The following is a 27049-nucleotide window of genomic DNA, read 5'->3' on the forward strand; positions in this document are numbered from 1 at the left end:
CACCCTTTTGCTTCACACTCTGCCTTCCATGCCCAGTCAAATAAATGAGTTAAGGGAGATGGTCACTGAATTAAGCAGTTGATTTGATTGAACTGGTGTAATAAATTCAAGTTCCAGCAACTAGGATTTATCTTTCAGTTGAGCCACAATGCTGATGAGCAGACTTAAAGCTGATTAAGCATTTCAGATTCATTTCTTTCTGGATTCCTTGGGCCATGCTCTCATCTGGCTCAACCTCAAAATAAAGAACTCTGGAACATTTTATTCCTTAAGAAATGCAATTAGGTATGCCATTGTAAAATGTATAGTCTTGTGTGATTATAGGAATTTTGCCATTATATCCTCTCAGCCAAAGATGATTTTATTATGCAGCATTGAATTGAAGTCATGTAAATGGAAAACACTATTTTTTAAAACACCAAAAAGAACAACACTGCAGAGATGTGATAACATCTACATCACATAAATGTTGGGTTTTGACTAGTACTTAATGTTATTTGGAACACAGAATAATGGAATCCACGAAGGAAATAACCAGCACTGCCTTCAAATTTCTCCAGTGCATCTCAGGAAAAAATGTAGCATTTAACAGGCACTGGGAACCATCATCAAATATCTTAATGGCTTTCTTTCAGTTGTAGGACAAAAGGATTTGTGTCAAGAAAAAAATGGGAAATCAGATGTAACGATTGATATTTCTTCTGTAGCTCCTGGTCTGGTGTTTTTAAAATCCATGAAGTGTCCTCATCATTTGTGGCCATAGCAAGAGATAGTAGAATCACTCATGGAATCAGTTAAACAAGGGCATTTATGAAAGTATGTAAAATTGATGTAAAGAGAGAAAGTTAGGTCATCAGCATGTTTACCATTAAAATCTACTGCATCTGTGTACATATGTTTCGGATATAGTCCCATCGATTGCTATTTTCAGCAGCAAGTTCATTCCTTGTTTCAAGCCAAGTTCCTTTTAGGAGTTCCACGTGACTTGCATTAGCATTTTTGGCCTCAAAACTCCCTCTAATGAATGATTTGCAGTTTTTTTTTTTAAGAGTGCTTAAAAAATTAGGCTGTGACAGTTATCCAAAACAGAATTTGATATACTATTTAATTATTTAATAGGCTGTTTAAAAATTGAAGTATGGCCTCTGGTTGGTTGGTTGATATAATACTATTAAGATGGATTGGAAGCCCCTTCATGACAATGATTATCAGCAGAGTCTCTCATGGTCTGGATTTATGAATTAGATTGTGTTCTAATAAAATGTTAATTCAAAAATGTCAATATTGATGTTTTTAAAAGTAAGTCTTTAAAATATTACTAGACACCTACATCTTAAAAAAAGAATTACTAGGCTAAGGAAATTGAGTGAAATATTCTGTTAAAGTGAAAGTGGTCTTATTATATTTATGTACACTCTCATTTGCATCTCATTTTCAAATTCTCAAAAAAAAAAAAATCAAAAAACCCAAAAAACCCAGATTCTGTTCTACAAAAATATCTGTTGACCATTAGCATGGTTCAGATCTTCACCAATTGGTGGGTCTTGAGGCAAGCCCTATGGTAGCTATCAGTCTCTTTTAACAAATGACTATTGGACATCATAAAAAACCTTGGAACTTTTTTTATAGGAGGAAAATGAAAGTGAGTGATGGCCTTTTCTGCACCATGTTATCAAATTGTGCCTCTTTTTGTGAAAAACAGTAATACTGCTTTTTTTTCAGGAGTCACACAAATCGAAATGAAAATATAATGTGGCTTAGATAAATATTTTTTGAACAGTACTCTGAAGACCTCTGTATTAGAATCATCTGTGGTACTTGTTTAAAATGCAAATTCTTGGTCGGGGGGCTGGGTGGCTTAGTCAGTTAAATGTCTGTCTCTTGATTTTGGCTCAGGTCATGATCTCAGGGTGTTGGGATCGAGCCCCACTTTGGGCTCTGCACTCAGTAGGGAGTCTGCATGAGACTCTTTCCCTCTCCCTCTGCCCCTCCCCCCCAAATAATACAATGCAAATTCTTGGCTAGCCTCAGACCTACAGAATCTGAGGTTTCTTTAAAATTTGAAAACCAATTGAGATACTTAACTATTCCTTGTTTCAGAAAGTGGTCTGATCCACCTCAAAACTAGATTTGTTAGCTTTTCCCGAGTTCTTCTTTCTTCAAATTACCCTTACTTTGTAATTCCTACCCTGAGGGCAGAGGCTGTGTTTTGTTGTCCATTGTATTCTCAGGATTTAGCATGGTCATTTAGATGTCGTAAACCTGTAAGGAACTATTTGTTGAATAAATGAATGACTAATTAGTATAACATAGAACTTTGGCTATGATGAAACAGAATTGTTGATGATAATCCAATCTCCCAAATCACAAACTAAAGTGATTTTAGATAAAGGGTAAGTCCTTCCCTCTGCTACCCCTCAGGCCACCACGCCTGCAGAGAAGCGTCCTTTTAACTGCAATTCTCCTTTAGACCTGCACCATCTCCTCAGTAATGATATTCAGGTATGTCTACCACTCTATAACCATCCAAGCCAGATCTTTTGCTCATTCAAATTTAGAACTGGAAGCACTCTGTACCCTTGGCATTGAGATCAAGAATGCTCTTAAGAGAAGAAGTTAAAAATGCAAGATGAGAGAAGTTCAAAGCAGTGAAGTGGTTGACTAAGAATTAAGGGAAACTGGAGAAGCCACAGACACCAGAAACTTTATATAATTCTTTGAGGTTAAGTCTGGAAATCAGTTAGAAAACTATAGTTAGAGGGTTTTGAAAATTTTGACCGACCATTTAGGATTAAGGGGAATACCGTATTTATTTGAATGTAGAGTGCAGTTTGTGTTAGAAACATCACCCCTTAAAGAGACCATGGAGGGCTGATCTGAGAAAATGACCCCAGTGCACCTGCCCTTATATTTATCTCAATGAACCACCACTTCTGCATAGAAAGGAGCAAAAAGAGGGAGCCGCCTAAGACATTTCTTAATTGGAATGATACATTCAGTAATAATTTCTAGGCTCAGAAGGCACTAGAGCATGACTGTTTTGATGCCAGCAACCATGGTCTCTTTACCTTTGCACCCTCCCACTCCTAAGAGCTCTGGCTCAGGGCAGAAGCTACTTGGTCAATGTTTGTTGAATGTTGAATCAAAACAAAAGGAAAACTCACACTAGGCAAGAATAGAGAGTTTTAAGTGACTGGGTTTCTTTCTATCCTTAAGTTTTTCTCGCGTATTATATTAAAGCATAGACCTACACTGAAAGTATAGACTCAGACAAGGTATGCGAGGTAAATATGGACAAGACCAGAGCCTGAAAGTGGAGTGTGGGATGGGAGCTTGGCCACGGGTAAGACAAGTTCAGTTACTGAGACCTGAAAGAAGCTGATTAAATTATGAGCAGCTAAGATAATGGCTTGAGGTGTCTCTTCCTCAGCTTCTCAAGGGCTGGTTGAGTTGAAGATTTTTGAGTGGAATTTGAACACTGGGCCAAAGAAGGTGTGTACGTGGTTAAGGAAACTGAGAGATTTAGGAAGTTTTCATGAACAGTTTGGCTTGCAGAACCTCCCTCCTTTGGCACACCTATTAACATGTCCCAGGCAGGGCCAGATTCATGGGCGTACAACTTGTGTAGTCAGAGGGAATCCACACTCGGTTTAATGCTCTGCTTTTGCCATCTTGAAATTCTTAAGCATTTTATTTTAGGACTTGTGTTTGGTCCATGAGATTCCATGAGGCAGTGGAGCATGCACTCGAGCTGACAAGATATGCACCGTATGCATGTCTGTCATTTCTTGCCTCCTCATTCGCTTACAGTGTTGGTGAGGCCCCATAAGCACAGAATTCTGGTGGACCCATGATGTGGGCAAGTTCAGCAAGAGTGAGTGAGTACCGACGGCCCCAAGAGTCTACACGTGCAATCTGAACCAGAATGTGCTTTGGACAGAGAAAGAAGGCAGAGAGATTTTTTTTTTCAAAGATTTTATTTATTTATTTGACAGAGAGAGACACAGCGAGAGAGGGAACACAAGCAGGGGGAGTGGGAGAGGGAGAAGCAGGCTCCCCGCAGAGCAGGGAGCCCCATGCGGAACTCGATCCCAGGACCCTGGGATCATGACCTGAGCTGAAGGCAGTCGCTTAACCAACTGAGCCAAGGAAGGCAGAGAGATTTTAAGGAACATCAGCAATTTAGCAATCTTACCATTTTTTACTGATGTTTTCCCCCTGCATTGGCCAAACACGTTTGCTGAAAATGATGCCATAGTAGGAAAGGGAAAGAGAGAGAGAGTAACCCAAAGTTCCTTCTCTTTCCAGTTCTTCCCGCTCATCAGGAAGCCGGAGATAGAGAGTGTTGGTGCAATGTGTATATATCCAGAAGGAAAATAACGTTTCACAGCATTTCCACTCTTGCGGTAAGAACAAAACACATATGCGTGTATGAGCTATGGACTATGACCTGAGCCATTTCGGTAATTCTGCATATGCTCTTACCTTTGCCATTAAAAACTGACATTGTACAGTGTAAAAATGAACAGCAAAATTCATGCTAACAACTTAAAATTTTAATTTTTGTCTATTTAGAATGATTTAATAATAAACAAAACACACTATGACAAGTCAAGAGAGAAACCGCAGAAGAAAGGAAAAAGTTTATCTTTTAATAGCTTGAATGGCGCTTCCCCCACCCCCACTTCTGTTTTTTCAACAGGAAGCTGTGCATTTTTTGTTTTGCACCGAACTCTGCATATTAAATAGCTAGTCTTGTCCCCAGGCAAATATTCCAAGGAGCATCTTCTTGGGAAATTCTGGAAAGGAGGAATGCACAGCAGGGAACTGAAACCTGAAAGATTACCTAACCTCCTTCCCAGGCACAGAGCAATCAAAGGGCTTTGTCAGGAACTCTGAGGAAGTAGGCAGGTCTGGGTTTTCCTCTTAGCTGTGTGGTCTTGTAGAGGTTGCCTAAATCTTCTGAGCCTCGGTTTTCCCATCTGTGAAAGTGGACTAGTAACATGCATGGGTGTTGAGAGGGATAGACACTACTAACACAAAGTGTCTACCACGTGGTGAGCTCTGAATATATGATAGCTATTAATACTGCTATAATCAAAGGTCCTGTTATTTCTAGGACCCATAGGACTGCCCTTATCTCTGGTGGGCTAGTGTTTGCTTTAGTGAAAGGATTTGAAGACATACTGATTTTTTTCTGATGCCTAAAACTCCTCCAGCAATCTACTCCTGATTATTCTATTTTTCCTTTTTATGGGCCTACTGGAAAGAGGTATGATACAAATCCTGAGTATTTCATTGTGAATGTAACAACAAATACAGGCCATATCTGCAAGGGGATACCTGGAAGGTGGGGTGAAGTATGTTCCTAAGAGGAAAAAGTTCACCAGAATGAGAGTATGAAGGAAGAGGAGAAGGAAGAACAGAAATGAATTCTACCTTCTTGGAAGCTACAAGTAAGACTTGCGATCGTCAACCTGGGCAAATGTGAACAAGTCAAACATCTTACAACCCATTGGTCTCAGTTTCATATAAAATAAGGGGTTGATTATTGTGAAAATGCCTTCACAATCTAAGGCTTAGAAATTCAACAAGTATTCGTCAGAGGCCTGTTGTAGATATGACACAGTTCTAAGCACTTAGGGAGACATGAGAAGAATAAGGAAAGATGACTGCCCTCAAGGAAGTTACAATTTGGAAAGAAGGATTAGATCAACATATCCAACACCCACCATATATCATACAGGGAAGAATAAAGGCTAGTAGAAGAAGAGAGACTGAGATACTGTATTTTGAGCTGATGAGAGTCTTTACTCTTCCTGTCCCATGCTAACCTACATGAACTTTTTTGTTTTTTTGTAATAAAAGCTACATTTATTTATTTTATTTTGGGGGGGCACATACATTCTGTGTCAAACATTGTGGCAGAAACATTTACCCATGCCACATTAGTTAATCCTTGTGAATACTGCTAGATGGAAGAATGGACTAATAGAAGCTCAGAACTTGCTCAAGGTCACACAGCTAATGAGTAGCAGAATCAGGATTTGAACCCAGATTAATCTGACTCCAAAGTCCATTCTCTTTCCATTTTGCTTCCATAAGGGCCTACCTGAGGTTCCCCAAAGAGACCGCACTGTTATGTTCCTCCAGCTTCATATATGCTGTTCCTTTACTGAAATGACTTTGACCCCGGTCTCCGTGATAAATTCCTGTACATCATTACAAACCCACTTCTGCTATTAAACTCCTTTCCCCACCACTTCACTCCCCTACCAAAAAGATTAATGACTTCCTATTCAATGCTTCTAGGTATTGCCTATATGTGTTATTATTTTACAAATCATGTTGTTGAGAAATAAGTCATTTATAGTTTTGTTGTAACTTTCAGGCAGTAAGATCCTTGAGGGACGGTCCATATCTTTTCTGTTTTTGTATATTTAGCACATGGTAGGGCCTCAACAAGTTTTTCCTAAAACACATTGAATTGGATATTCAGTCAGGGGAATTCATAATTGCTAAGGATGTATTGCAGGGCTCAGCAAACATTTTCTGTAAAGGAATAGAAAGTAAATATTTTAGGCTTTCCAGACCGTAGGGTCTCTGCTGCAATTACCCATGGGTGTTTCAGTGCAAAAGCAGCCATAGAAAATATACTTAAATGAATGGGTGTGACTCTGTTCCAATAAAAATTTATCTACAAAAATAGGCTGGTGGGCCAGATTTGGTCCTCAGGGTGTAGTTTGCCAAGTCCTAATGTCGTGTATGCCAACAAACTGATACTAAGAATGGGAATAGTGATGCCTGGGTGGCTCAGTCGGTTAAGTGTCTGACTCTTGGTTTTGGCTCAGGTCGTGGTCTCAGGGTTGTAAGATTGAGCCCCAAGTAGGGTTCCATGCTCAGCGGGGAGTCTCCTTGAGATTCTCTCTCTCTCCCTCCGCCCCTCCCTCTCCCCCTTCCCCCCGCTGCACTTTCTCTCTCTCTCTCTCTCAAATAGATAAATAAATCTTAAAAAAAAAAAAAAAAAAAAAGGAATGGGAATAAAGAAGGAGTTCCAAGCAGTGGAAACAACTTGTGTAAATGTTCTGTGCCAGTACATGTTCAGGGAAAACCAGGAACCAGTAGGGCTGGATTATGATGTACAAAGCAAGAGAGTAATAATAGATACATTTGGAAAAGTGGGGCAAGAATATGGAGGGACTGAAATGCTCAAGTAAGGAATCTATTGTAAATCCGGCCGGTATGGGAATGTCATTGAAGTTTTTGAGCATACTGATGACCTGTGGCGACTGCACATTAGAGAGGAGTCCACCCACACAAGTACTTGAGGCACATAGACTAAGAGGTTTGTAAAATGACCTAAGGAAGGGAATACTGACCATGAAAATGGAAAGAGGGGGGCAAACATGAGAAGGACCGAGGCAAAATTGGCAGCAACTGGTAATGGATCACATGTCAGCATGGACAGAATAAAAGATGACATTGACCTCTCTAGCCTGGTGTCTGGGAATATGCAGACCCAGGAATAAAACCAGGAGAGGCAAAAGGAGAGATTGGCTTCAGGGGAAAAAAAAAAAAATGAATGTGTTTCAGACATGTGAAGTCTGATTTTAATACTTGTTTTGCCTGGTTAAAGCCCAAGTTGAAGTACTGTGACTTATAACAGCATTCCTTTCCAAAACAGGATTAAAATGTTTTTGCCATTTGTCAGGGAAAATACTTTTAAGTTCTTTTCCCAAATATACCTTTCTGCGATGTTTGATCTCTGTGTAATTTTTCTTTTAAGCTCCACTTGTCCTAACAACTAAGAACACTTAGGAACTTCCCTCTCCTTCCCTGTGTTTTTTTAATTTTCTAGTCACATGCTATGTGATTCTGAACCAATTTCTTTAGGTTCACATTCCTTCACAAAATGGGACAAAATAATTGTCAGCGCAGGCAATTTGAGTCCTTCTTTATGAACTGTGATTACTGAGATGGGAGAGTTAGGGTACAGTCCAATGATAAGAACACAAAACCTAAATGTCAAGCTGGAGGGACAACTGAAATTGAATACCAATCCTAAGACGTGTCCCAAAGGAAAATTAATGTGGCACATAGAAATTGAGGTCAGGAACTTGCAAGTTCTGAGTCAGGTTGCCAAATCTTGGTAAGAGACATCTGAGAGCAGAGCCAGAAAGACTAAGTCAAGTCACATGGTTGAGACTCACATACAGAAGAAGCCAGGTGCTGTTGGAGATGCAAAGCATTAGCAGAAGGGAGGATGTCTGGGTATATCTGCTTGTGATCAACCAGGAAGTGTATACTCACCCCAAACCCAGCGATATTTGGAACCCCTAATGTCAGGCAAGGGCAGAGCTGGTTAAGTGTACAACTTACAATTGAAAACCACACTCAACTCCCCAGGGCATAAAACAACAGATCCACCATTACACACCTAGTAGAATGGCCAAAACCCAGAATACTGACAACACCAAATGCTGACAACAGAAACTCTCCTCCGTCGTTGATAGGAATGCAAAATGGCCCAGCTACTTTGGAAGACAGTTTGGCAGTTCCTTACAAAACTAAACACACTCTTACCATACCAGCAGTCATGCTCCTTGATGTTTACCCAAAGGTGTTGAAAATGTAACATCCACATCAAAATCTGCACATGGATGTTGACAACAGCTTTAATCATAATTGTCAAAATTTGGAAGCAACCAAGATGTCTCTCAGTAGGAGAGTGAGTAAGGAAGCTGCAGTACATCCAGACAAGGGAATATTATTCAGAGCTAAAAAGAAATGAGCTATCAGCCATAAAAAGACATGGAGGAAACTTAAATGCATATTTGCTTTTCTTAAAAGTGAAAGAAGCCGATCTGAAAAAGCTATATACTGTGGGATTCCAATTATATGACATTCTGGAAAACACAAAGCTGTGGAGACAGTAAGAAAAGGTCAGTGGTTGCTAGGGATGGGCAGAGGATGTTGGGGGATGAACATGTAGAGCACAGAGGAATATTAGGGCAGTGAAACCTATTCTGTATGATACTATAATGGTGAATACATGTCATTATACATTGTCTAAACCCATAGAATGTACACCACCAAGGGTGAACCCTAATGTAAATTATGGACGTTGAGTGACAATGAAGTGTCAATGTCGCTTCATCAATTGTAACAAAGGTACCACTCTGGTGGGGGGGCTGCTGATAGTGGGGGAGGTTGTGCATGTGTGGGGACATAGGGTATATAGGAAATCTCTGTACCTTCATCTCAGTTTTGCTGTGAACCTAAAACTGCTCTTACAAAAAGGCTTAATAATTTTTTTTAAATCATTCACTAAAAAAAAAAAAAGAAAGATCCTAAAACGGATGATGAAATTGGAAGATACAAGAAAAACTTGCAAAGAAAAATTGTACCACAATCTGAATAAAGTCTGTAGTTTAGTAAATAGTACTGTACCAAAGATAGTTTCTTAGTTCCGACAAATGTAGCATGGTTATATAAGATGTTAACATTAGAAGAAGAGGGATGAAGGGTAGATGGGAACTCTCTGTACTATCTTTGTGACTTCTCTATAAAATCTAAATTTATTCTGAAATAAAGAGGTTAAAATAAAAACAAAAATCTCCCCATAGCTTCCTGGTTCTACAATTTACCTAATTGAAAGATTAGTCATGGCTTAGGATGGCTTCTCTTCAAAAAGTCCTTACTGCAAATAATTCAATTGCTCAGGGCACATATGTCGAAACTGATGGATTCTGGTTTCAAGCCCGGCTCTGTTATTTACTAGCTGTGTGACTTGGAGCAGGTTTACATCACTTCTGTAGGTCTCTATTTGCTTCCCATATAAAGTGAGTACACTAACAATACTTACCTGTAAACAAAATCATCCACATGCTTTGCACATTGCTACTATATACATGGATAGTGTTCAATAGATGTGATGGTTATTGGTAGTATTGATTGATATCTGTATATTTCATGTGTGTAAAAATTTAACTTGTCCACAAGCAGAGCTGAATATGCAACACTCAGCTGTATCTCATCACCGCCCAAACGAAACGCTAGACTTGTTTTGCTGTGATTTGGGTTCACAAACAGAAGACTTGTTCCAGCCTTCTCTCAGAAATATGATTTTCAACTCAGGCACTCTTTTATATTAAAGTAAGCACTGTGAGCAGATGGTCCCTGTTCTGGAGTTCCAGAATGACATTAAAAATGAGTGGGCAGAGGGATTTTATTAGTCATTTGTTGGCTTCACAGCAGCCATTTCCATGAAATTATAGGACAGTGACAAAATTAAAGCAGCTTATGCTGGGCTTTGGAAAGCTGGTCCCTATGTCTGCAAATATTCATAGGTCAGGAATGTAGAACAGGGGCAATAAATCGGAGAATTACCGCCCGATGATCCCAGGTCCTTTTGGCTGAGAAGCCAAGACCTCTCAGGAGCTAGACCCTGAGGAAAATTAAGCTCATGACAGGAAATATTGCGATGCTGAAGAAGGCCTATGATGCCTCAGCTCTCTGGTTAGCACTGTGCCACCAATGGAAGGGAGGCCCCTCCTAACGGGCTTCTGGAAACTGCCCATGAACTGAATCTAACAGGTGAAGAGAAACTGGGATCACACTGGGGACTTTAAGCCAACCCATCCAGGCAGGGCTTCTTTTCAAGTCTTCCCTGGCCTGCCAGGGCCCTGCTTACCCTTCATCACCTCGTCCCCACCCCCCTCCCTCCGCAACCATTCCTCTGCCTGGCTGTCTTCTCACTGCTCACTCCCATCTCCACCAGCGTAACTCCCTGGCTCAGGCCCTCAGAAGCTCCTGACGGATGATGTGGAACAAAGGAACATGGAGCTTAGAGGCTCAAGACTTGAGTTCTGGTGCCACTTCCACTACTTGCTTGCATGAAAAAGAGTCTGAACGTCTCCCAGAGTGTCTATTTTCTCACATTCAAGAGCTTCCTTTGCATTAGAAACATCAAATTCCCTTCTTGATCTACGAGAGCCACAGAGAGTTATTGTGAGGTTTAAATGGAGCATGTACTAAAAGTGTGTAGTACCTTGTAGGTACTCAATAGATATTAATCACCTTCTCCTTGCTGTCCACTGGAGAACTTTACTTGTTGATTTTTTAATATTTAAAAAAAAATTTTTAAGTAAACTCTTCTTCCTACACCCAATTGGGGCTTGAACTCACGATCCTGAGATCAAGAGTCACATGCTCTACTGACTGAGCCTGCCAGGTGCCCCTGGAGAACTTTAATATCCAGGGATTGGCAGCATAATTTCCACTGCCATTGGCCTGAATTTTGGACTTGCTCAGAGCACAGTGAAAAATTAAACAGCTTAGAATTTCAGGAAACATTGGGGCACCTGGGTGGCTCAGTCGTTAAGTGTCTGCCTTCGGCTCAGGTCATGATCCCAGGATCCTGGGATCATCCGAGCCCCACATTGGGCTCCCTGCTCTGCGGGAAGCCTGCTTCTCCCTCTCCCACTCCCCCTGCTTGTGTTCCCTCTCTCACTGTCTTTCTCTCTGTCAAATAAATAAAAATTAAAAATAAATAAAAAATAAAAAATAAATTATATTCAGATGCCTGGGTGGCTCAGTCAGTTTAAGCATCTTACTTTGGCTCAGGTCATGATCTCAGGGTCGTGGGATTGAGCCCCACATCAGGCTCCCTGCTCTGCAGGAAGCCTGCTTCTCCCTCTCCCACTCCCCCTGCTTGTGTTCCTGCTCTCACTCTCTCTCTGTCGAATTAATTAATTAATTAATTAATTAATTTAAGAAAAGAATTTCAGGAAACATTGCCTTTTGAGATTTTAAAAGCCAAGTGAATATCAAATGGAGTGTCTACTCTCTCTAAGCTATCTCTGACAGCACTTGATTTTGCTTGTTACACCGAGGATAGATAGGAAGTAATTAGTTAATTGGATGACCTTCTTTCTTAACACCCATGTGATATTTGCTTGAATAAATTTGCCCACTCTTTCTGCCTATATTTTTATTCTAAATCCAGTGAGAAGAGAATAGTGAAAGCCCTTTGATCCAGGTCTTGTGTCTCCTTAAAAGTTTTATGAATATCTCCAATATATCTCTCTTCTTTTCCCAAAGAAGAGACATAGAGACATAGTCGATTGGAATCGACTTCTCTAAAATAGTATCCACTTCTTTCAGCAGTTCCTAGTATTTCTAAAAGTGACAGAAAGCCTGCTTTGGTATTTTTTTTGGAGAATGACAGGGAAAGAGAGACCTTTTACAAGTGACTGAAAGGTTATATTAACTTTTCAGATTGCCCTTCCTTTAAAATCTCAAGTTTAATACTTGAGCACCTTTGGTTCCAAAGCTGAAAAGGATCGGCCAGCTGCTGTGACTCATATGGACAGCCAGCTAGTTCAGTCAGAGTAACTTCACCGTCAGAGTAACTTTCAGAGTAACTGTTAGAGTAACTGCCAGAGTAACTGCCCTGGAAACTGTCAGAGCGTGTGTCAGCTCTTGGGCAATGATTTCAGCATGGTGCTCCTATCTGTCTGCACACCTCAGATTTAGACTTACGGTGGTGATCATTTCACAATGTATACAAATATCAAATCTTTGTGTTTCACAGCTGAAATTAATATAATGTTATATGTCAATTATATCTCAAAAAACCCTTATAATGTATTTTTCCCTCTACCTTAAATTGTTCTCTGGCCTTTATTCAACTTACCGAATAAACTCTATTTTAGCATATTTACTTTAAAAACTTTTATTGGAATAAGGATTAGATTTAATATAGAAAATAAACATATTAAAATAAGAAAAAATTTGAAAATTCAGGCTGGTAAAGAGGTGTAGCAGATCAGAGTTAAATTCAATGTGTGGTTAAAAGGAAATTGTTTTAGGATGAAGAGAAAGAAGAGAAGAAAGCCAAAAAAGCAATGTGGAAGAAATGATTATGACACCAGGGAGGCAGGATAATGCAGCAGTTAGGAGCATAGATGTTCTAGTTTCTTAACCCATATCTACTCATGTTAGCTTTGTGATTTTAAGGAAATTACTTTAATTGCTCTATCTTAACTTTCTTGCCATACCAGAGATGATGTGCTAATGGTCTCTAATAACATTGCTAAAAGGATTAAATGAATTAGTGTCTATCACATAGAAAACACCATAAAAATTTTTGTTAAATAAAAATAATAATGGCATAGTAGATACATGACATGATGCATTTGTTGAAACCCATGGAGGGGCGCCTTGGGTGGCTCAGTCGATTCAGCGTCTGCCTTTGGCTCAGGTCATGATCCCAGGTGGGAATGAGCCCTGCATCAGGCTCCCTGCTCAGCAGGGAGTCTGCTTCTCCCTCTGCTTCTTCTGCTTCCCTTGCTTGTGCTCTCTCTCTCTCTCTGTCAAAATAAATAAATAAAATCTTAAAAAAAAAAAAAAAAAGAAACCCATGGAAATGTATGGCACAATGAGTGAAACTTAATGTACGCAAATTTTTGAAAGATCATTCAGGAGGTTGGGTGGAAAGCAGAATGTGAGAAAACAATCTAGCTATGTGACAAATGTATGAACCAAGCTCACTGAAGACAGTGGAAAGAGGCCAACCTAAGCAACTTTGGGAAAGAGTGGAGTCTATGAGACTGAAGGCAAAAGAAACTGCATATGAGCTCTGTAATGTAGATGATAGAGTTAAATGTTGGTTAGAATCTCTGATAACACTATATAAGTACACAGGAATGGGACAATTAAATAAATGGATGGTAGGTGTTGGAGCCAAGCTTCTCACCTGTTGGAGTGGGAGGTTACAGAAGAGCAAGGGGAAGAGGCTAGAATGATTGATGTGGTAAAGGACTAGAGTTGGAGACATCAGTATGAACTCATGTTAAACTTAATATATAGACAGTTATGTACAGAAATATTTATAGATATGTGTACATACATAAGCTGGTATACACATACACATTTTCTTACTCTGTAAGTTGCGAAGGCCTAGAAGCAGTAACACTCAGTAGCAATGAGCACATCTAGCACCCAGATTTTCCCATAAAATGACCCAGGATTCCTGGAAGAAATGGCTAATTGTAGGACTGAGGCAGGAGATAAGCTGAAATGGGAGCATCTTGTAGTGCCAAGAAGTAAGGAACTGCTCAGAAAAACAAACAAAAACAAAAACACTCCCACAACAAAAAACAAGTTCACATCAGTGGGAGTATTTCAAAGAGAACCAAGAGTTGATTGAAAGAGTTCCTAATGACCAAAGCTGGAATCATTTGAGCAATAAAATAAAGGAGTATTGGATTTTAACCCAAAATACAAAAAAAAAAAAAATAAAAATCCATGAGTCCATATTGATACAAAGAAATGAATAAATAAATAAAATAATTGGGAGTCAGGGGGGAGGAAATAGACAAAACTTCCATGCATAATTTATGCATACAATTTTATGCATATCTCAATAATTTATGTAGATAAGAAGCAGAGCATATCCCCCTACTCCCTTATGCATGGGCTATGCATAATAACTTCTTTCCAATGAGTACAGTTTAGAAGGAGGAGGGGAACTTGATAGTGGAAAAAACTGACAAACACTACCTTAGCCAGGTAACTAAGGTTAACATCAACAGTGATAAGTCATGTTGATACATACACTCTTGATATGATGTAATGAAAATGGAACTTTACTTATGTGGTCTTCCTCCACAAAACATAATCCTAGTGTAATTATGAGAAAAACATCAGACACGTGCCAGTGAAGAGACATCCTACAAAACATCTGACCAGTACTCCCCAAAACTGTCAAGATCATTAAAATCTAGGAAAGTCTGAGAAACTGTCACAGCCAAGAAGAGCCTAAAGAGACATGACTACTAAATATAATGTGGTATCCTGAGTGGATTCTGGGAACAGAAAAGGTCATTAGGTAAAAACTATGAAATTTTGAGTGAAGTATAGACCTTAGATAGTAATAATGTATCACCAATGGTTCATTAGTTTTAACAAACATACCATACAATGTACCACACAAATGTAAGATATTTTTAGGGGAAACTGAATGTGGGGCATATAAGAAATCCGTACTATTATCTTCACAACTTTTCTGCAAATCTAAAACTGTTACAAAATAAAAAAACTTACTGAAAAAAATAAATGGCTAACATCTATGAAACACTCATTATATGGTAGGTATTTTTTATGCATTTACTTTATAACCCAAAAATAACTGGTACTAGAAAAATGCCACTTACAATAAATCAACCAAAAATAAGGTCTTAAATTACATAGTAAGTAGTGGAAAAAATAGGTTTGATTGGATATCCATTTTGAAAAAGAAAATTAAAATTGTGAAACTAAATTTATTAAAATATACATTTAATCATTTTATCATATGGATGCATATTTATACAGGAATTCTTAGAATTAACAAGGAACAAATCAATTTGGATTTGTTTTGGTTTAAGTTTTGCAACCAAAATATATGATGTCATGAAATGGCATTTTTTCTCTATAGTATGATCTTCAAGAGGATGTTTTTACAAAAGTGACTTATTTAATTTTCTTAAGATTATCTTGTTTAATTTTCTTAATATTCTCTTAATTCTCTGATGTTCGCATCACTCTCCTCTGAAGAAACTATCCTATTATCATCCTTGAGCCCCATGAAGTCCAGCCAGATCCCTCCAGTGAATCTTTCCTACCTCTGACTCCCAGGACCATTTTCTTCCTACTTCTCTGATAATCTTCATTTCATTTTGTTGGGTGTTAGAATTAGTTGTTTAAATACATTTCCTCTGCCAGAAAGATCTAAGAACTGTAACAATGGCTAAGTAAGTTTTATGCCCTTTGTAGCACCTAAAATGGCACGTCGTGTTTGGTCAGCCCCAGTTTTCCCATTTATAAACTAGAGAAGAATAACAAAACCTGCAATTTCTAGTTCACAAGATTGTTGTGAGAACTCATGAGCCTGACCTTCCTCCCAGGCATGGCCGTGAAGCCATTGGCACTTTCCTAGTCTTCCCAGAGAACGCCAATCAATACCTCTGCTTCTTTTTCCACAGAAGAGATAGTTTAGAACTTCCTCTCTTCCCTCTCTTCAACCTGTATGGTAGCGATAATCTATTGATCTCTGACCTCTGAGGTACAGTGTTGAGAACAATTCTGATACCATGTCCAGGAATAGTGGGAGGGGCCACCATGATAGGCCAGAAATGTCTGCCATGACTTTAGGATCAGGAACTGACGGTATATAATGTATAGTCTCAAAATGTGGCCACCAGCAATTTCTCAGGCCCTGTATGTGTATGAGGTTCCTCACATCAAGAGGTAGAGTTGATTTCCCCTTCCCCTAAATCTGGGCTGGGCTTGTAGCTTGCTTTGACAAACAGAATTTGGAGGAAGTGACTTGGGACTTCTGAAGCTATGCCTTGAAAGGGACTAGCAGTTTTGCTTCTTCTCTTTTAAAGCCAGATGGCATTCAAGAAGCCTGCCTAATAAGACCACCATATTGTAAAGAAGCCCATGCTGGCCATGTGGAGAGAGAGAGACATCTTGTAGAAGATGACTGAGGTGTCAGTCACATGAATCAAGCCTTATTGGTCCTTTGGGCTCCAAATGTAGTTGAACGACTCCAGGTGACATTATGTGGAGCTGAAGGGCCAGCCAGCTGAGTTCTGCCCAAATTCCTGACCCACAGAATCATCAAAAATAGCAATTCATTGTTTTAAGGCTTTAGGTATTGGGGTAGTTTATTACACAGCAGTAGATACGTGAACATAGTAATGGGACAGAGTTTTGCCATTTCTAATTTAAAGAGAACTGTTTAGCTCCCTGCCCCAATTCCAGCTAATCTGATTCAACGGGTTAGGGGTTGGTATATTTCAAAAGCTCTCCTTTAGAGACTCTCACCTAGAACTATAGTTCAGAACCACTGGTCCAGCTGGGATCCTAAGTACTACACACTAATTTAGAAAGTTAAACTGAGCTGTAACACAGGGATAAGACTTTAGCAAGTCATTAAAATCTGGGATTAGCCAGATAAAATAAAACAAAACAAAAACTCCTCCTTAGTCATCTACGATATGACACATTAGGTTGGGTAAGCTGCAGAGGGGCAAATAAAGAAGAACACAGCAAACAGCAATTAGGGATGTATGACTAAACTGGCAAATAAAAGAAAACACCTCTTGTTTCTTGTTTTTTGTTTTTTGTTTTTATGAACCATGTAAGACTTTTGTTCTGTTTTCTCTATCTCAGCCTTTTCTGTGAGTTTGTACTAACAAAACTGTTTTGTACTAACAGACCTGCCTGGAATTGGGTGACAAATGTCTGCATTTCATTCCTATTAATGTGGCTTTGAGTGGATTTTGCAGTGTGTTGGTAGAGGCATTGGGTCCTCACCCCCAAATTCAGGCCCAGTATTACCTCAGTTGCAACATACTTAGCCATATGATCAAAAAGAAAACGATTTTTTTTTTTTTTTTTTTTGGCCAAGATTTTCAGGATTGTGTTTCGTGGTTCATGTCTGATTTTCAATTGAAATCTGAATAATAAAAAGGTTTGACAATTTTTGGTGAAAATGAGAGAAACGAGTTTAGGACCCTCATATGTGTGTACTGTTGGATATTTTCATCTTTCCCTGGAACGTCATTAAGGAAATATGTATGCCAAGCCACATCACCAATTTCGAGATATTGACTCTAACAGAGATGTCGACATTCTAGTCACATTGGCAGAGTTTAACCTCAACTAATGTCTCCTGACACATGACACTTTGCTTGCCCTTTAAACCATTTACATCTTTGCTTTAGGCAAAATGCATTCTGTCTCTATTGATATATAATTGTCAAGTACTTGAATCTAAAATTGTAGACTTAGCAGAATCAAGAAAAAGAAAAGAAAAGAGTGCTGGTTTTCATTGGAGGCAGGTCTGCTTTGAAGCTTCATATTTCAGAAGCTGAAATAAGAGTCTCCAGTGGTTTTGATTATAATCGTTGCTATGCGGTCCTCATGTTTTCCAGGGCACCTAATATGAGACCATGTGTGCGATTGGCTGAATAGCACTGATTAGTGAATGAATATGACATAGAAAAGCCTAGAGGTCTTTCAGCCACTTTCCAGGAGGGGGGAGAACATCCTCTGGGCCAGGCACATTCAGCCTTTGGATGTGTTAATATAAAATACTTTCATTGCTCCAATTTCCACTCATGTGGATTTTTCCTGGCTCCAGCTCGGTGACCTGATTCTCTAATTTTTCCCCCTCTGAGAACATACTTTTTCTTAAGTTATTTTTTCTCTGAAATCCACACCGCCTCCCCTCCCTTCCCTTTTGATTTCTTATTCAGCCTGGAAACTACCTCACCAGTTGTAATTAGCCTGAATACTTGAGGGAGGGAGGAGGGCTCTCCTCCGGAAATAGCCAGAATAAAGCTAGATTCCTTCTTTTAAGAGTAGGGAAGAGAAACCCAAGCCCATGTAAGCTGATTAAATCTCCTTTTGCTTTTTCATCTATTGTAAAGCACCAAACTCTGATGAGGGCCTATTCTTTGTGTTATTTTATAACCTTAATTGACCCATACCACACATTGTCAGCTTGTTAGGCCAAGTATACTTTCTAATACGCTTTCTTGGACCGAGTGAAGAGCAGAAATATACAATTTTAAGTGTCAGGTTAGCAGCTTTCTATGTTTTTTCTATCACAGCCTTTTCTTTGTGTCTGTACGAAATGAAACTTGCCTGAAGTTGGGTGACAAATGTCTGCATTTTATTCCTATTAATGTCAGCTTGAGCAAATTGTGCAGTGTGTTAGTGGGTCCATTAGGTCCTCACAAATATTATGTCTGTGGAAAAATTATCATGTTTCCTATGCTTTTTATAAGTCAGTTTGTCAGTTTTTTCAGTACTAATAACTATGAGTCCTGCATGCTGTACACCGTTCAGCCTTTTAATGATATTATCTCGACTCATCTCTAAAATAACCTTGAAGGTCGTTATTGATAGCCCCAATTTATAGATAAAAAATATGAAGCTTGGCATTAAGTATAATAACTGGCCCAAGGGGGGCACAGTTAGTAAGTGTCAGACCTGAGATTCAAACCCAGGGCTCTTTAGCACCAAGCCTTTCTATAAACCACTACACTAACCCTTTCAAAAACATGTTCTGCCAGCTTGAAAATTGTTGAGGAGGAAGAGAAAGAGGGAGAAATTAAAAAACAAAAAAACACTACAACAACAAGGAAAGAGAGACAAATTTTTCTTTTTTTTTCTATTTGTGCGTAGCCTGCAGGTGATGGTGGGGGACCAGGAGGGTTGGCTGTTCAGAACTATTAAAATCTGGGGAAGGCAGGCACTAGGCAGAGAATACCCTGGTCTGCAGAGAACTAATTAAAACAAGAAAGCTTGTTACCTGGTTGCCCTGTTTCCAAGAATGCTTGCAGGTATGGCCATGTTTAAAAAATTAGTTGTTGGGGCTCCTGACTTTTGATTTCAGCTCAGGTCGTGGTCTCAGGGTCATGAGCTGGAGCCTTGCATCAGGCTCTGTGCTCAGCGGGGAGTCAGCTTGAGATTCTCTCTCCCTTTCCCTCTGCTCCTCCCCCCTCTGCTACCATGCCTGAGAATAAAAATTAGTTGTTGAACTTGATGTACACTCTATCTCTAATCACAAAGAAGTCACTGGGCTGACACATAATCTCCTTTATCAATTAGAGGTTATTACTGATTTGGAGAAGATACTGACTTCTCCCTTTTAGTAAGGAAAGCATAAAGTTCTACTCTCTTAAAAAATAAAATTTCATAAACTTTCTCTTGCCCTTTAATAAGTATAAAAATGAAGGGAGCCTGGGTGGCGCAGTCAGTTGAGCATCTGACTCTTGGTTTCAGCTCAGGTCATGATCTCAGGGTCGTGAGATGGAGCCCTATGTTGGGCTCTGGGCTCAGTGTGGAGTCTGCTTAACATTCTCTCTCCCTCTCCCTCTGTCCCTCCCACTCATGCTCTCTCTCTCTCTCAAATAAATCTTTTTAAGAAATAATAAGTATAAAAATGAGAAGAAATGTAAACACAGAAGCCTACTTCATCATGTTTGCACACCCCTTACTGTGTGCTAAGACCATAATATTTTATTGCCTTCCATGAGTTTCTCAAATTCTGAAATGAGTATCTATATAATTATAATCTTTAGATATTAATTTTTAAATATCTGTTGATTTCTATTAGTTTGCCAAAATTGATTATGAAAATGAGCACTTGCCGTATGATTGCTTTATTGATAGACACTCTCTTTGGACCTGAGACTCCTGATTCAACCGCTTATTATACTGGCACCACAACCACCAGGAAACTACTCCATGACCTGCACAAAGTCATTATTTTATGTGCCCAAAAGATAACTGTGGTTGCAACCTCTTGGCTGTATCCTTGATAAAGCTCCTGGTATTACCCGGAACTGAATTTCCAGAGCCAGCGTAGCTGACAGTTGCCTGGCTGGCTGGAACAGAATCCTAAGAGAGCCATGGATGAAATCTCGGGAACCATGGTCACTGGACAATGAACACTCGGAAATCTACGGGAAATTTAATTTCATTTTACCTTTGAAGTTCATGTCGAGAAGATCATTCACATTTGTGACCATGGCACTGAGACATTTTTGTAATTTCCCATAGCTTAGGGGCTTTTCATGGTGCATTAAGTATCTATGGTGTTTAAACAGCATTACAACCTATTAAATCCACGACCCACAAAATAGAAACCTTGAAAGGCACAAAAAAGTAATTCACAAGAACAGTTTTCTAGAAGGTTATTTCTCTGTAAACTATATATATTATGTCCTTTTTGTAAAAAGCAGGTATTTGCATCCTTGGCGTCACTGATGAGTGGAAGATAAAAGGAAAACAAATTTCCTCTGTCCCATGTTTTAGGCTTCTTATAGCAAATGTGTATAGATGTGTCTCCAGCATTACATATTCAAGACATTAGGAGTCATTGCTTTAGAATTCATGATTCTACTTACTTTCCATGCGAAGTCTGACCACACCTGTGTATCCAAAACCCAGAGAGAGACCTACTCATTGCAATAAAAATATCTTCAACCAGGGACTGCTCTAATTTAGCTTGGCTTTGGTCTTATGAAATGACTCACCCAACACTCACAAAAACTTCTCCCATATTGAATAAATAAAATATAACTGAATCCCTAATTTGCAGGAACTAACTGAACTACTTACTAATCCTTACTCACTTGGAGATAAAAGGACTATAACATTTTATCCTCTGAAATGAAATTTTTTTTTTTTTTTTTAACCTTGGAAAATCACCATTTGACTTCTGGACACACTGTTTCAGACTTCAGTGTTAATTTTATTAAGCAGTATAATCAGAAAGTCACTTGAATCATCATGTAGTAATTTTTGCTTCTAGACCTTAATAGTCATGGCGCTAAGGCCTGAATGCTCAAACAATCATTCCAACCGAGAGAGAATTAATCAACCCAATGTTATTCAGATCCCAAAGTAACTTCTTGTAGCAATTCTCATTTTTTTTTTTAAAGATTTTATTTATTTATTTGACAGAGAGAGAGATAGCGAGAGCAGGAACACAAGCAGGGGGAGTGGGAGAGCGAGAAGCAGGCTTCCTGCAGAGCAAGGAGCCCGATGTGGGACTTGAGCCCAGGACCCTGGGATCATGACCTGAGCCGAAGGCAGACGCTTAACGACTGAGCCACCCAGGCGCCCGCAATTCTCATTTTTTAACATGCAATCTTAAAAAAAAAAAAAAAAAAGAATAGGGTAATAAGGATTTGGGGAGGTTTCTTCTAACGGAGGTGTATTTGTAACTTTGGAAACACAAAAGGAGAGGGACATATTTTATGGAATCTTATACCAAGTACACACAGTCTACAGGGTGAGGGCACATTTCCTAAATCCTCCAGAGCTTCACTATCCTCTTTAGCAAAATTGGACGAGTTCTACTAAAGTGACCTCACCATATGCCATGGAGAATAATTGATCTGTAATTTTGAGACGAAAAGAGTAAAAGGTTCATAGACACCCAAATATCTCTAGTGTCATAACACCATACAATAGCATACAGTACCCATTCTCCCTCTTTTTAAGTTCTGCTTATGAGTATTACTTTTTCTAGTCTAAAAGTACTTTCTAGTACTCTTATTCGATTACATGAAAACTTTCCTTCTTAGATTACAATTTCATATTCATTCAACAAATATTTAATGAGTACTTAATTTGTGCCTGTGTTTTGTTGTAGAGAGAACGAATGAAACATGGCTCAGCATTCAGATTGCTCACAGATTAGTTGAGGAGCTAGAAATAGAAGCCAATAATTATAATTGTGAGAACTGTTGTAAGAGCATAAGGTATTATAGGATCCCAGGGGAAAGAAGGTATTATGTGGGCCTCCCCCATTCTCTGTCATACACACTCTATATAGGCTTTCATCCTCACTACTCATCAAACAAAAAATGGCTCCCGTGTTGCCAAATCTGGGTCATGCCTTAGTCCTCATCTTGCTCAATATGTTAGCAATATTTCACAGAGTTGTTCATTTCCTCCTTCTTGAAAGACTTCTTCACTCGGCTCCTGGGAAGTCACTCTTACTTCACTTCCTTCTCACTGGTCACTCCTTTTAAGTCCTTTGTTGGCTCTTCTTCCTCTTCCCAGCCTCCAAATGTTGGAGTGCTTCAGAACTCAATCCCTGACCTCTATTCTCTTCTCACTTCTCCTTAACTAATCCTACCTCATTTCCGGGTTTTAAATACCATCCATCACAAATCACCCCCAGATAGCTACCTCTATCCATCTTATTTCCACTGAACTCTAAAGCATTTATTCAACTGTCTACTTAACCTTTCCACTTAAGAGACCCAAAAGGCATCTTAAACATAACATAATTTTTAAAAAATCTTGATTATTCCCACCCCCATCTGTTCTTCCTATAGTTTTTGCTATCTCAATAAATCAGATTTCATCCTTGCAGTGGCGTAGGTCAAAAATTCTTGGCGTGATCCTCAAGTATTTCCTTCACATCCTACCTTTCAGCTTTGCCTTCAAGATATATTGAGAATCTGACGATTCATACCACCTCCACTGTTATCACCCTAAACAACATTTGTCACTTGGATTATTGCCCTAGCCTCCTTAGCAGGTCTCTCCGCTTTCATTCCTACCTCCCTACCCTTTATCCTACACAGGGCCATCAGAGTGATCCTACTCAAATATAAGGCAGATCATACTACCTTCTGCTCTCTACCTTTCAGTGGTTTCCTGTCTTAATTAGAATAAAAATCAAAGTCCTTTCCTTGGCCTAGAAGACTCTAAAATACCTTGCCCACAGCTACTTCTCTGATCTCATCCTTCACTCATTCACTACACTCCAACCACACTGGCCTGCTTTCACTTCCTCCAATATACCAAGAATGTTCTGCCTTGGGCGCTTTGCACTTGCTACTCCCTCCGCCTGGAATGCTTCCCCGCACCCCCTACGTCATTCACACTGATTGAACTCACACTTTATTTTCATCTTTGTTCCTGTCTCACCTGGTCAAAGTGACCTTCCTTGATTTCCCACCCCTTTACTTTGCCTTATTTTTCTTCATCCTCGCTCCACCTGGCATTATGCTTTTGTTTGCTACTTATTTACGACCTATTTGCTTCCACTAGAATCTGAATTCTATACAGTACAAAGTGTTGTCTGTTTTCTCACTGCTACATCTCTAGATCTTGGGACAGTATCTGACACATAATAGTCTTCCAAAAAATTATAATTTATTTGAGGTGGAGGGAAAAGGACAAAAGCTGCACGGCAGAAGAAATCACCACCTACAAAGGAATAAAGTGGTCTATATAAAACAGGGGTTGGCAAACTATGGTCTGGGGGCCAAATCTAGCCTGCTTTTTTTTTTTTCTTTTTGGAAAATTCTATTGAAATGTAGCCATGCTCATTCATTTATGTCTTAATGATGAGTGCTTTTGTTCTACAACAGCAGAATTGAATGGTTGTGACAAAAGACCACATGGCCTGCAAGCCTAAAATATTTACTATGTGACTATTTCCAGAAAAAGTTTGCCAACCCTTGGTCTGGTCTAGAATGCATGGCAGAGAGGGTGGGAAAAGGGAAGAGTAGGCGAGAGCAAACAGGGAAAAGATTTAGATGAGTTTGGATGTCATATGTAAGCCAAGAGAGAATGAGACACTGGATGCTTTGAGGCAAGGGAGCCCCTGAAAGGCAGGACTATATCTAATATCATTTGTGCATAAAAAAGTGTTTGATGTTTAAATGAGTCGTCCCAGTGGTAGCTGCTGCCAGAACTCCAGCCTTAATGTCACGGCCATGTCTGGGATTAGCTGTTGCTGTAGGAACCAAAAAATGGTGAAAAGTCATTTGCTTTTACCACCGCTCCATACTAGAGGTTGGTTTGGAACTGATCTATCTCTTGTGGTTAAGTCTGGGATAGACTTCTCCAACAGAATCCATTATAACCTCTGGATATCTGGCCTGGGCTAATTTCAAAAGTTCCAGAAACATGAGATTGGTTCTAGGGTCACAGAGACTTCTCTGCTCAGCCTATTGGGTCCTGCTTTAGGAAGCTTCTGGAATTTAAGAGACTTCTGAATCATTTCTATATAGAGTGACAAGCAAAACTCTAAAATTTCAGTGGTTTGACAGCTCATCAGACCTTTTCCTAATTATCTAAACCTATGGATCAGCTAGACTGCACTACTAGGCAAGGTCAAAAGATTGCTGATCCTCTTGCTTTTACTCAGATTGTATTTCACAATAAAGCGGCCTTTCTGCTGGTGTTTTTGGCTCTTAAGTATTTTTGTTCCAGACAGACCCTAAGGAAGGGCAGGAGTAAATTTTGAAGGGAAAAAAAAAAGAACAAATGTGTTCTGAATTTCACAGGGCAAAGTGGAGTTCTGGCTTGTGGTTGAGCTTGGGAGCAGCGGCCCCCACCCCTCTTCCCTCTGAGAACACAGTGGTGAAATCTGGTCTGCTTCAGTGAAGCTGTGGCATTTGGGTTTAATTTGATAAATCCCAGTGTTGCCTACTTTGGTTTGGGACTCGGTTCTGGCTGGGTTTTTTTTTTTTTTTTTTTTTTTTTTTTTGCCCATCCCTCCCTCAAGTGTGTATAAACAGAGCAAGCCAGGTTTCCACTTGGATCTACTGAATCACTCAACTGGTCCACTGCCCTCACATCAGCTTGCATGGTTTATTGGCTTCTGCCTTTAAAAATTCAAAGTACGCGTTAACTGAAAATTGATAGGTTATCATTTCAGGGAGGAAGTGGAAAGCTCCAAAGAGACAACAGTCTAGCCTGAAGCAAAAGAAACAAAAACTTTGATTTCTACTGTAGCTTTCGGGACCCACCCTTTCTCTTGGCTTTACAACAGATCAAGAGAGCTTATTCACTTATTTATTTATTGGTTTAATTTAATACTTCAATTTTCGGGAAGGAACCAGATCAAGCTTTTTAGGCATTATCTGCCTGGGACGTGCTGAATTAATTGCAGGCTTCATTTTGCAGGAGTCGGTATCAATGGATGGGGTGCTAGCTCAGCCCTTTTGAAAGCAACAGACGGAGGTGGTTCCAATAATTACATTAAAACCGTGGATACACACTTGCCTTGGGGATTTGGAGTTGGGCTTAATCAAATCTGGATTTGACATTTCACAGCCCACATCAAGGATTTCTACAAAGGAACATCAGAGCATTGCCAGCTATGATCTTGCTCTTACTTACTGCCTCCTCCTGAGTAACTGAACAGGCCTTGTGCTAATCTTGCTGATGACTTGGCTGCCTCTCTGCCCTGCTGCATAGCACTCAGAGCTTCTGTAGGCCCCAGCTTCTTTCAGTGAAAAAGCATTCATTTAGTGTCTATCATGCCCCAGGGCCCTGGGCTAGGGTCTGGGATAGACATGATGGTGAATAAGCTGGAATGGACCCTGAGCTGCAATCATTCTTACCTAGAGAAGGAGTTACAAGAGCCCAACCTGTGGCTCTAAAGGAATTAGCTATTTTTACTCATTCCTTAGTTACCATGTACTAATACATGATACCTGCCCTTGAATCCAGTGGTTGTCAAACCTTAGTCCCCTAAGAAGCCCCAAGGATGCCTATTTAAAATGGGAGCAAGGTATTTGCACTTTTCATAGACATTTTTGAGGCAGTTGTTCTTCGGGCTGTACTTTGAGAAAGATTGATAAAGGTAGAAGTGATATAAACAAACAGTTGATAAAATAGTATAATGAATGCCTCCCCTGTCACAGTGAACGCTCAAAGGGGAAGGAGCTCATCTCTGTTTGGGAGGCCAGAGAGGGCTTCCGAGATGAAGATCTAGCAGTTGCAGGATGATAAAGAGTTTCAACAGGAAGACCATACCACAGGCAGAACACGGGAGGGGAGAAAGAATTCCAGGCAGAGAGGACAGCAGGTAAAGGACACCAAGGTGGAAAGAATATACCCTTTGAGGTGCCCCGTGAGTGCAGAGCTGAGAGGGGGAGCCACAGAGACCACAGAGTCAACGCAGGCTGGAAGCAGGGCAAGGAGGATGTTGAAAGTCAATATAGGACTGAGAAACCATTGGTGAGAAACCATTTTGTAGCAGGAGAAGAGAGTGTTCAGATTTGCATTTTAGACAGATTATTCAGGTGGTGGTGTGGTGGGGGACAGGAAACAGAGAAGAAAGGAAGAAGGCAACAGTTAGGAGTTTATTAGTGTCAACTGTAAAAATCGTAGGTTGGTTATGAGGATGTTCATGCAGAATGTTCCTTATTTGTAAAGACATGTACGTAAAGAAAGCTGAACCACCGGCTGCGGGAAGAGCAGGAGTCACAGAGGGGCTGGGCTGCCAGAACCTTCACCCAGGAGCGCTGCCATTAACATTAGCCAGGCATTCTCCCTGCACCCGCTTCTCACCTGCCTCTCCATTCACTGGCTTCCCAAATCTCTCGTATCCACCTCACATCTTCTTCCAACCCCAAATTTCTATCCCTTTAGGAATAATTAAGGGAAAAGATTCAGATAGAACACATGTGACATAATGTGGTAAATACAGAGGATCCCTGAGAGC

The sequence above is a fragment of the Mirounga leonina genome, unplaced genomic scaffold, assembly GCF_011800145.1.
Source record: "Mirounga leonina isolate KUSES-001 unplaced genomic scaffold, KU_Mleo_1.0 Mir_418, whole genome shotgun sequence".
NCBI lineage: Eukaryota > Metazoa > Chordata > Mammalia > Carnivora > Phocidae > Mirounga > Mirounga leonina.